This window comes from Spea bombifrons, chromosome 2, assembly GCF_027358695.1.
Source record: "Spea bombifrons isolate aSpeBom1 chromosome 2, aSpeBom1.2.pri, whole genome shotgun sequence".
Lineage (NCBI taxonomy): Eukaryota > Metazoa > Chordata > Amphibia > Anura > Pelobatidae > Spea > Spea bombifrons.
This window is the reverse complement of record NC_071088.1, coordinates 2,298,924-2,307,855: the sequence shown is the minus strand read 5'-3', so window position 1 is coordinate 2,307,855 and position 8,932 is coordinate 2,298,924. Positions and strand designations below refer to the sequence as shown.

The window sequence follows — 8,932 nt, the reverse complement described above, 5'->3', positions numbered from 1 at the left end:
ACTTTCTAGTGATTATTTTATGGGCTGTTTTGCTGATTTATTATTTTCTGTGTCGTTTTTTCCTGTATTTTTTTACTCAGCACCAGCATCAGATTAAATGCTCAGTGAATGAGCTCTGGTGGAAGCTCGGGAAGAACACGTTGGCAAAGGGTTAATCCTATAGGGCTGATTTGGGGGTAACTTAAGCGCCCGGATATAAAGTCTTGGTGGTGGAAGGATTTCAGAGGTTAGTTCGGTGGTTGCCGGGAATGGTAACGGGTAACCAGGGGTCTGGCGTCGTTAACCCCTTCACTCCCACCGCTGTCTCAGCCGGGCCCAATGCCCTCGCTCGTGACGCCTCCCGCAAGAGAAGCTCACCGCGGAGCGAGTTCCGAGGTTAAACGAGGCTCATCCATCTCACTCCGGCTCTGCCGGCCCCCGCGATTCCCCCAAATAATTTCTGTTAGCGGGACCCTCGTTCACGATTTCCCATGATCGTTCCGTTTAGTGATAGAGCGGAATTAAAGCCGTTTATTTGTGTGATTCTGATGATTTTATAGTAAATGTTTTGCAATTATCCTTTTTATCCGGAATGTGAGGGGGATCCTGCAGGAATTGGACTGCGTTTATATTTCTTGCAGGAGGCCTGCAGTTCTGCAGATAACCAACAGGTGGCGGTAGATAGATAAATGCGGACAGGAGCCGCTGTTACTGTGTGGTTGGGGTTCTGTAAGGCTCCCCCCCCCCCCATTGACCTCACAGTCACACAGCAGCCGCTTCCTCCCACGACTGCGGAGTCGCTGCGCATGGGAGGTGCTGATCGCGTCGCTGAGAGGGGCTCTTCCCGCTGTTATCAGGGGCCCGGTTATTACATTATGGGCCACGAGATCCGAATGTTTTACCAGGAAATTGTACGTTTCCATCACCTCGCCGCTTCTACAAGATGCCGACTCGTTACAGGGTGATCTGGGGCCTTTAAATGATTTCTCACTCTGTACTTCTGTATTTAATTCTAATGTTGGACAGACAGCTAATCGCCCCGCAATATAATCTAATGATAGATAAATAGATCAGTTATCCGAATATTAATAAGGTTTGTGCCGCCATAATATTTCGGTAATAAATGGTGTAAGAGGTTAATATCTCCTGTATTTTATGAGCCGTTAATCCATACACGGTTTGTACCGAAATAAAACAGTAACAGCCGCGTCCTGTTATACAGACACGCTTCGCGGGTTAAACGTCTGTCCCCGCGGGCCTGCAGGTAGAAGCCGTCACTGTAATGGGCGGTGCTACAGTATGCAAATCTACTTGCAGCAATGCCCTCTGGGATTATTAATTTTGAGGCCACGGCTGAACGCCGGAGGTTTTTTTCTGATCTTAAATAATAAGGAATTCTCTAGGTGCCGGCAGTTTGTCCAGAACAGCTTTTCTTAGCACAATGGAGTCCTGGAGAAAAAAAATCCCCTTAAGTTTGGCGAAAGGGTTCCAAGCAGCGCCCGCTCCTTTTGCCGTAACAACTCATACTTACCTGGCAGGGGAGACACTGTGATCATGAAGGCAGTTCTCCCAGGGCGAGGCTCATCCATTGCACTCCGGCTGTGCTGACCCTTGCGATTTCCCCAAATGCGGGAAACTCGACTGCATAATTTGTGGTAGTGGGGGACTGCGTTCGCGCTTTCCCCTGATTGTTTTGTACAATGATAGAATTCAATGTTTTCCATGCGCATGCTAGGGCGATATGGCTGATTCTTCTCAGGGCGTATGGTGCAACCATCACGACAACCGATAGATGGCAGTGGAAAATTTTCTTGCCCGTGCCGAGGAAACTTGCTGCTTCCTGTGGCCATTTGGTTTCAGGGGTCGTGGAGGGGGTTCTGCACCTGCTTGTTCTAGGAATTTGGGTTTGGGCGCTTCCTTCTGTTACTTCTTGTTGGTTTGCTTTTTTTAACCAATAGATGGCAGCAGAAAACCGCCGTTTCTAGCATTAATCCATTTGCTGTCTTTTTGGCCTTTTGGCTACGATCAAGTGAGTAGCGGTGAGAGAGGGAAAGCTCTGGCCCTGAGTATGTTTTAGGTCCAGGACTGGGCGCTGTGCACAGGGTGTAAGTGTGAGGTTAAGCGCTCTTCGTCTTTTGGCTCGGTGTGCGGTGCATACTAGAAAAAAAAAATCACACCAGCCAAAGGGCTTCCTAGGGGGAGCACTTTGTACATAGTTTTTGTTTCGCGTGATTTGCGCTGTTTTTTTTGCACAGGGCATGTGATATATTTGAAGTTTATCGCTTCTCGGCCTTTTGGCTAAGATCAAGTGTAGTCTCTCTTGTGGTGGGGGAGATGACACTGATCCTCTGGCCTTAGGGTTCGGGAAAGCAATGGAACCCGAGGTGAAATTGCCCTGGCAGAAATGCCGGAGTCACCGTGTGTGGTATTGCACGCCACTGCACACGGTGAGCGCACGTTTCCACTGGCGGCCTTCCAGCACTACTCGCCCCCATGTACCATCAGGTCTTGGGGATGAGATTTATTTTTGAATCTGGCAGGCCAGAAATGGTCTGTCCTTAAATTATTTTTCTTTATTTATTTAATCACTTCGTGTGGTCACGAGTGCCAATTAATTTGTCCCCCTTTGATTCACGGCTTGGCCATCACTATTCCTTGGCACACGATTTTGTCACTGCGTTTTTGGACACTGTTTTCTTTTTAAGAGGCAGTGAAGCCTGGACTTTGCTGGAGGAGGATTGGAGCCTTCTGGCCCTTTCCTCTCTTCAAGAAGGCCAGCAAGGAGTCTCACTCTTCGGGGTGAGACTCAAGATCCGACCCTCCCATGGGGGGGGGTTGGAATTTGTCCGAGTTCTCCGTGAGGGAACTCGGTATCGTAGTCTGGCTTCTGCTGCCTTGTGCACAGAATGCGGCACCAAAGGAGCACGCACCTCGGGCTTCCAAAAAAAAAAAAAAAAAAAGGCAGTTCTCCCAGGGCGAGGCTCATCCATTGCACTCCGGCTGTGCTGACCCCTGCGATTTCCCCAAATGCGGGAAACTCGACTGCATAATTTGTGGTAGTGGGGGACTGCGTTCGCGCTTTCCCCTGATTATTTTGTGGAATGATAGAATTGTGTTGCTTCGTCTTTGAAATCATTACGTTCGTATAGCTAGATGGGCTCAGGGCAGAACTCTGATTGAGACTTTATCTCTGCGTTCTGTATTACTGATTTTTATTTATTTTTTACAATAAATATTGAATTAATGCACTCTGTAGCGTTACAGCTCCAGGACGGAGGTTGTTATTGATTGTCCATTCGTCGGTTCAGTGTTGGAGAATTTTTTGTTTTTATTTCCTTTTATTTGCAAATCTGCCACCCCCCCCAGTCTGTCTGGACGGAGACACTCTCTGCCGCCATCTGTTGGTTATCCTGAGAAAAATACAAATCCCACAAGAATTAACAGTGATAATTATAATCTGCTTTACACAATTCCCCAGAAAAAAACAGCCAAACATCCACCCCACAGTTCTAAATAAAAAGAGAACAATGTATTAGTTATCCTGATGGTAACCCCACACCCTCAGAATAATCATCCACATCGCCCTAGCATGCGCATGTAAAAAATTGAATTCTATTATTGTACAAAATAATCAGGGGAAAGCGCGAACGCAGTCCCCCACTACCACAAATTATGCAGTCGAGTTTCCCGCATTTGGGGAAATCGCAGGGGTCAGCACAGCCGGAGTGCAATGGATGAGCCTCGCCCTGGGAGAACTGCCTTCATGATCACAGTGTCTCCCCTGCCAGGTAAGTATGAGTTGTTATGGTAAAAGGAGGGGGCGCTGCTTGGAACCCTTTCGCCAAACTTAAGGGGATTTTTTTTCTCCAGGACTCCATTGTGCTAAGAAAAGCTGTTCTGGACAAACTGCCGGCACCTAGAGAATTTCTTATTATTTAAGATCAGAAAAAAACCTCCGGCGTTCAACCGTGGCCGCAAAATTAAAACTCCCAGAGTGCATTGCTGCAAGTAGATTTGCATACCCCTCCGTGCGGTGATGGGGGGAGGGGGCGGTCGAGCAGCTGGATATTCTAGGAATAAGTGTTTGTATGGCTGTTACTTTTATTTCTTGTTGTTTTCTTTATAGAGCCGCTATCAGGATAACTAATAGATTGTCCTCTTTTTATTTAGAACTGTGGAATGGATGTTTGGCTGTTTTTTTCTGGGGAATTGTGTAAAGCAGATTATAATTATCACTGTTAATTCTTGTGGGATTTGTATGTTTCTCAGGATAACCAACAGATGGCAGCAGAGAGTGTCTCCATCCAGACAGTGTGGTGGGGGGGGGTCAGATTGGCAAATAAAAGGAAATAAAAACAAAAAATTCTCCAACACTGAACCGACAAATGGACAATCAACAACACCCTCCGTCCTGGAGCTGTAACGGTACAGGGTGCATTAATTAAATATTTATTGTAAAAAATAAATAAAAATCAGTAATACAGAATGCAGGAAAAAAGGCTAATTCGGAGTTTTGCCCTGAGCCCATCTAGCTATACGAATGTAATGATTACAAAGACTAAAAAGCAATTAAAAAACAATTACCAAACCAATTAATTATTAATTAGATTATAGCTGAGCGGGGATGGCAATAAAAGAAATTGTCAAAGTTACCAAAAGGTAGAATTTAAAAACATATTTCACATCCAGCCCTGCGCACCTGCTCCAATTAACCGGAAACATAAGCGAAACTCGCTGCAATATATCAATTTGTACCGACAAGAAGAAACAATGAAAAGGAATTTATTAGATCAGAAATAAAGAAAACAATCACAGAATTATAGAAATAAAAATATATTTCAATTACACTTAAATTACGCTTAAAACAGAGGCTGTAAAGTGATTGCATTTATCTTCACGTTCGCAGCGTTTACAGATATTGAGCTGAGAAGAAAATTTCAGGTTTAGATCGTTAGAATTTGCATTTTCCAAAAAGGAGACGGCCTGTTCTTTACTACCTGACCGAATCAGCGACAAATCGCCGAGATATCGACCAAAATAAACCATATACGGCTTAAAAGGTTCTGTTCCTGGAATATGAAATATTGGCTTCGCCAATAAAATAAATACAGATTAGCATACGAGGGCGCAAACCGCACCCCCACCGCCGTACCGAGAGACTAAGTAACATTCCCCCCAAAAAGAAAATAATTACGAGTTACCAAAAATTCAAAATCTACAACCAAAAAAATCTCTCGAAGAATCCTTAGAATGGCTGCGTCTTATAAACCCCCAGCGAAGGGCTTCAAGCCCCTCTTTATGCGAGATCCGAGAGTGCAAAAAACAACGTGAAGGGGAAGCTGTGTGAACTCCTCCCGCCAACGGACATCTTTGCTGCTGCAAAACTCAATTTGTGTCCCTAATACACCCTATTTGGGATGCAACTAAGGGTTAAAGATAAAGGTCCGTAAGCACCGAGGACCCTTTCCCAGCCCACCAATGATTGGCCGGCCAGGGGGGTCTTTCAGAGACTTGAAGAATTGGCTGCGCAGGATTCTCGCTGTAAATGAACGGAACCTCATGAATATTACGCTCTCCAGATTAACCCCTAAATCCAGAATAACTAAAAGTCCCCGGAAAGAGACTTTAGTGGGTTAAGCAAGAGCTTCTTATCTTTTGAGGGATCCAGAAGTTTCCTCAAAGCCTCCTTAATGTCATTTTGTCTGCTGGCTCCCCCCTCATCCGCATCCCGTATCACCAACTCTGTGTTACTCCTTAACTCCTCCACAGCCTCCAGCTCAGCCGCATTATTTCTTTACCTAATAGCCTATTCAAAAATGGCTACTGAGGAGGAACTCTCCCTGATTCATCACAACAAGTGCCACCATTTTGGAGTCAGTTCCTGCGGTATTATGTCTGCGGCGATGCAGACGATTATAGAAGCTAGAAGGGAGAGGGTAAAAGATGAAGAAGACGTGGAAGCAGCCGACAGAGAAGCATTAAGAAACATCAGGCTAACGGTAAACGTTTCAGGGTTGAATGTAGACTGATAGGCGGTGCTATAGTATGCAAATATACTTACTGCAATGCACTCTGGGATTGTTCATTTTTAGTCCACGGCTGAACACCGGAGTTTTTTGTTCTGATGTTAAATAATAAAGGATTCTGTACGTACCGGCAGCTTGTCCAAAACAACTTTTCATGGCAGAGCGGAGGCCTGGAGAAAACTCCCCTTAAGTGTGAGGAAGGGGGTCCAAGCAGCGCCCGCTCCTTTTACCATAACAACTCATACTTACCTGGCAGGGGAGACACTGTGATCATGAAGGCAGTTCTCCCAGGGCGAGGCTCATCCATTGCACTCCGGCTGTGCTGACCTCTGCGATTTCCCCAAATGCGGGAAACTCGACTGCATAATTTGTGGTAGTGGGGGACTGCGTTCGCGCTTTCCCCTGATTACTTTGTATAATGATAGAATTCAGTGTTTTCCATGCGCATGCTAGGTGGATATGGCTGATTATTCTGAGGCCTTATAATGTATCCGATAACCAATAGATGGCAGTAGAAATTCTTTTCGGCCTAGCTGAAAACACTTGGCGCTCCTTCTGGTCATTTTGTTTATGATAGAGATAGGGGTCTATCGTTTTATTCGTTTATAAGGTTTGCCTGCCGGGGGTGCGGTTTACAGGGGTCGGCGTTTGTTGACGGTCACACAGGAGAGATGGCTGCTCCTAATCTCTAAGATACGGTACGGCTGTGGATTCGGAAGGATGCGTTGGAAGACATAATTTTGGAGACAGATTACTGGAATGTATTGGAAGTTCCCAGCCGCTCTCTCTTCTGTGTACAGCTGGGATTTTATGACGTCTCTTTTGTGACGACTGCTTGGATGATGACAGCTTTAGAGCGCTGGAAACGCTGGTGGATGGAATAAACTTGGTGCCGCATTATTGTGCTGCTAAAATACCTATCGCAGTACACATGTACGATCCTTTTGTGTCCGAGGAGGAATTGCGGGTCTTTCTACACAGATATCGTACAGACATTTCCAGACCGAAACATCTGGAAAATGGATTTTGCGCGTAGCATGGGAAAAGGAGATTCTGGGCAGTTTTGAAAGAGGACAGAAATGGAATAGGAGGAAAAATACCCCCCCACACACACACAATTTCTCCATAGGGCGTAATCGTGGATATTTATTTTACCCAAATCAACCCAGATTTTGTGGTACATGCCGGCATTTTGGGCACCTGTTGCAGAATCTGTGGTTCCGTTAAACACTTTGCTGCTGACTGTACAAAAAAGAAGACGTGACTTGTGTGGTTCAGAGAATCATTTCGCTGAGTTGCCCCAAGTTGTATCCTAGAAGACCTGACTGGGTAGATCCTAATGCCGGCTTTCCTACTAACCCTGTTGTGCAAAATGGAGCCTCAATTACCAACCCTACTGCTACACAGAGCGCTGTACCCACTACCAACACTGCTACTTTGAACTTCTGTGAAAATGAACGAGGTGTGGAGCAGGTCCTCCAAGTCCGAGTCTGCTGTGGGGGACCCTGCGGGGGCGATCCTAACAGAGGACTTATTGCCTGCAACAGCTGTTAATGCGGAACCGACAAAACGGAAGCTGGAATCCGACGTACACACACTCGGCTGAGAGTGATAGGGATGGTGGTCTCTCCCCCTCTCCCTGCTCCGAGTCCTCGGAGAATCTGGGGCTTATCTCAGCGAACAGGCTGTCTCATCGATGGCGGGGAAGCCAGGGGGTAGAATAGGCGTTGGCGGCGGGGTAGACAGCTCTGGAAAAGAGTTACAATTATTGAATTATTAAATCTTTTGAGAGCGTTGTCAGATATTTTATGATAGAAAACATGTATTCCATATATTCTGTATTTTACATGAGCACAAAATGGAGTCAGAGCCATTTTATTTTACTTAATCATGTAGTGATTATTTCTTTTTGTCCTTGTTCCCTCTATAATTGAGAACAAAGGAGTATTCATGTATAATGATGTTTCAGCGTATATATGATACAATTAATGTTATCTTCCATGAGAAAGTTAAGGAGTAGACACTGCATATCCTTGGGAATGTAAATTGGAATGGGGGATACATGGGAAGACCACCAAGACCTGAGTTACTATCTAGGAAGTAACATTTGGTGATTAGGGTGACCAAGGATAAATTCCTAACACATATGTAATGGTTTTAAGTTAATTCTTAGACCAGAGCGTCTCTCACAGGTAAATGAAGAAATTACAACGGTGTAAATATTAGTAGAAATCCTAATTATAATGGGTAAAACCCACCGTTATGATTGGAGAATTCCAGCCAATAGGTGGAGGCTTTGATAATAAGCCCTGTCTTTTAAAAGCTTATGTCTTCAAGAAAAAAAGGAGACAGACCTTAAAAAAGATCGCACCCTGAAATGGACAGACCCTGACGGACTTATTTATTTATTTTTTATTTTTTTGGAAGCCCGAGGTGCGTGCTCCTTTGGTGCCGCATTCTGTGGACAAGGCAGCAGAAGCCAGACTACGATACCGAGTTCCCTCACGGAGAACTCGGACAAATTCCAACCCCCCCCATGGGGGGGTCGGATCTTGAGTCTCACTCCAAAGTCTCACTCCAAAGAGTGAGACTCCTTGCTGGCCTTCTTGAAGAGAGGAAAGGGCCAGAAGGCTCCAATCCTCCTCCAGCAAAGTCCAGACTTCACTGCCTCCTAAAAAGAAAAACAGTGTCCAAAACGTGGTTACAAATACGTGTGCCGTAGAATAGTGGGGGGCCAAGCCGTGAATTTCAAAACCGTGAATCAAAGGGGAGTAAATTAACCCCTTCAATCCCCTATAGACGTACCGGGACGTCCAAAAAACGCCCACAAAGAAACCCCTATGGACGTCCCGGTACGTCCAGCCCTTCGTGCAGCGTCAGGGACACATCCCTGCCGCTGCACGGGAGACCAGGCTGTCGTTTGACAG

At 45.6% G+C, this 8,932-nt stretch overlaps 3 non-coding genes and 2 pseudogenes across 3 annotated transcripts; 4 read left to right on the top strand and 1 right to left on the bottom strand.

Annotated features, from left to right (window-relative positions):
• The first annotated feature begins 1,502 nt into the window (after window positions 1–1,502).
• Window positions 1,503–1,666, top strand: LOC128481088 (U1 spliceosomal RNA). Its single transcript, XR_008350861.1, has one exon. It is a non-coding gene; the product is annotated as a U1 spliceosomal RNA (small nuclear RNA).
• A 591-nt stretch (window positions 1,667–2,257) lies between these two features.
• On the top strand, window positions 2,258–2,436 carry LOC128481133 (uncharacterized; annotated as a pseudogene).
• A 493-nt stretch (window positions 2,437–2,929) lies between these two features.
• On the top strand, window positions 2,930–3,067 carry LOC128481122 (uncharacterized; annotated as a pseudogene).
• A 544-nt stretch (window positions 3,068–3,611) lies between these two features.
• LOC128481037 (U1 spliceosomal RNA) lies at window positions 3,612–3,775 on the bottom strand. Its single transcript, XR_008350812.1, has one exon. It is a non-coding gene; the product is annotated as a U1 spliceosomal RNA (small nuclear RNA).
• A 2,471-nt stretch (window positions 3,776–6,246) lies between these two features.
• On the top strand, window positions 6,247–6,410 carry LOC128481095 (U1 spliceosomal RNA). Its single transcript, XR_008350868.1, has one exon. It is a non-coding gene; the product is annotated as a U1 spliceosomal RNA (small nuclear RNA).
• Window positions 6,411–8,932: the final 2,522 nt, after the last annotated feature.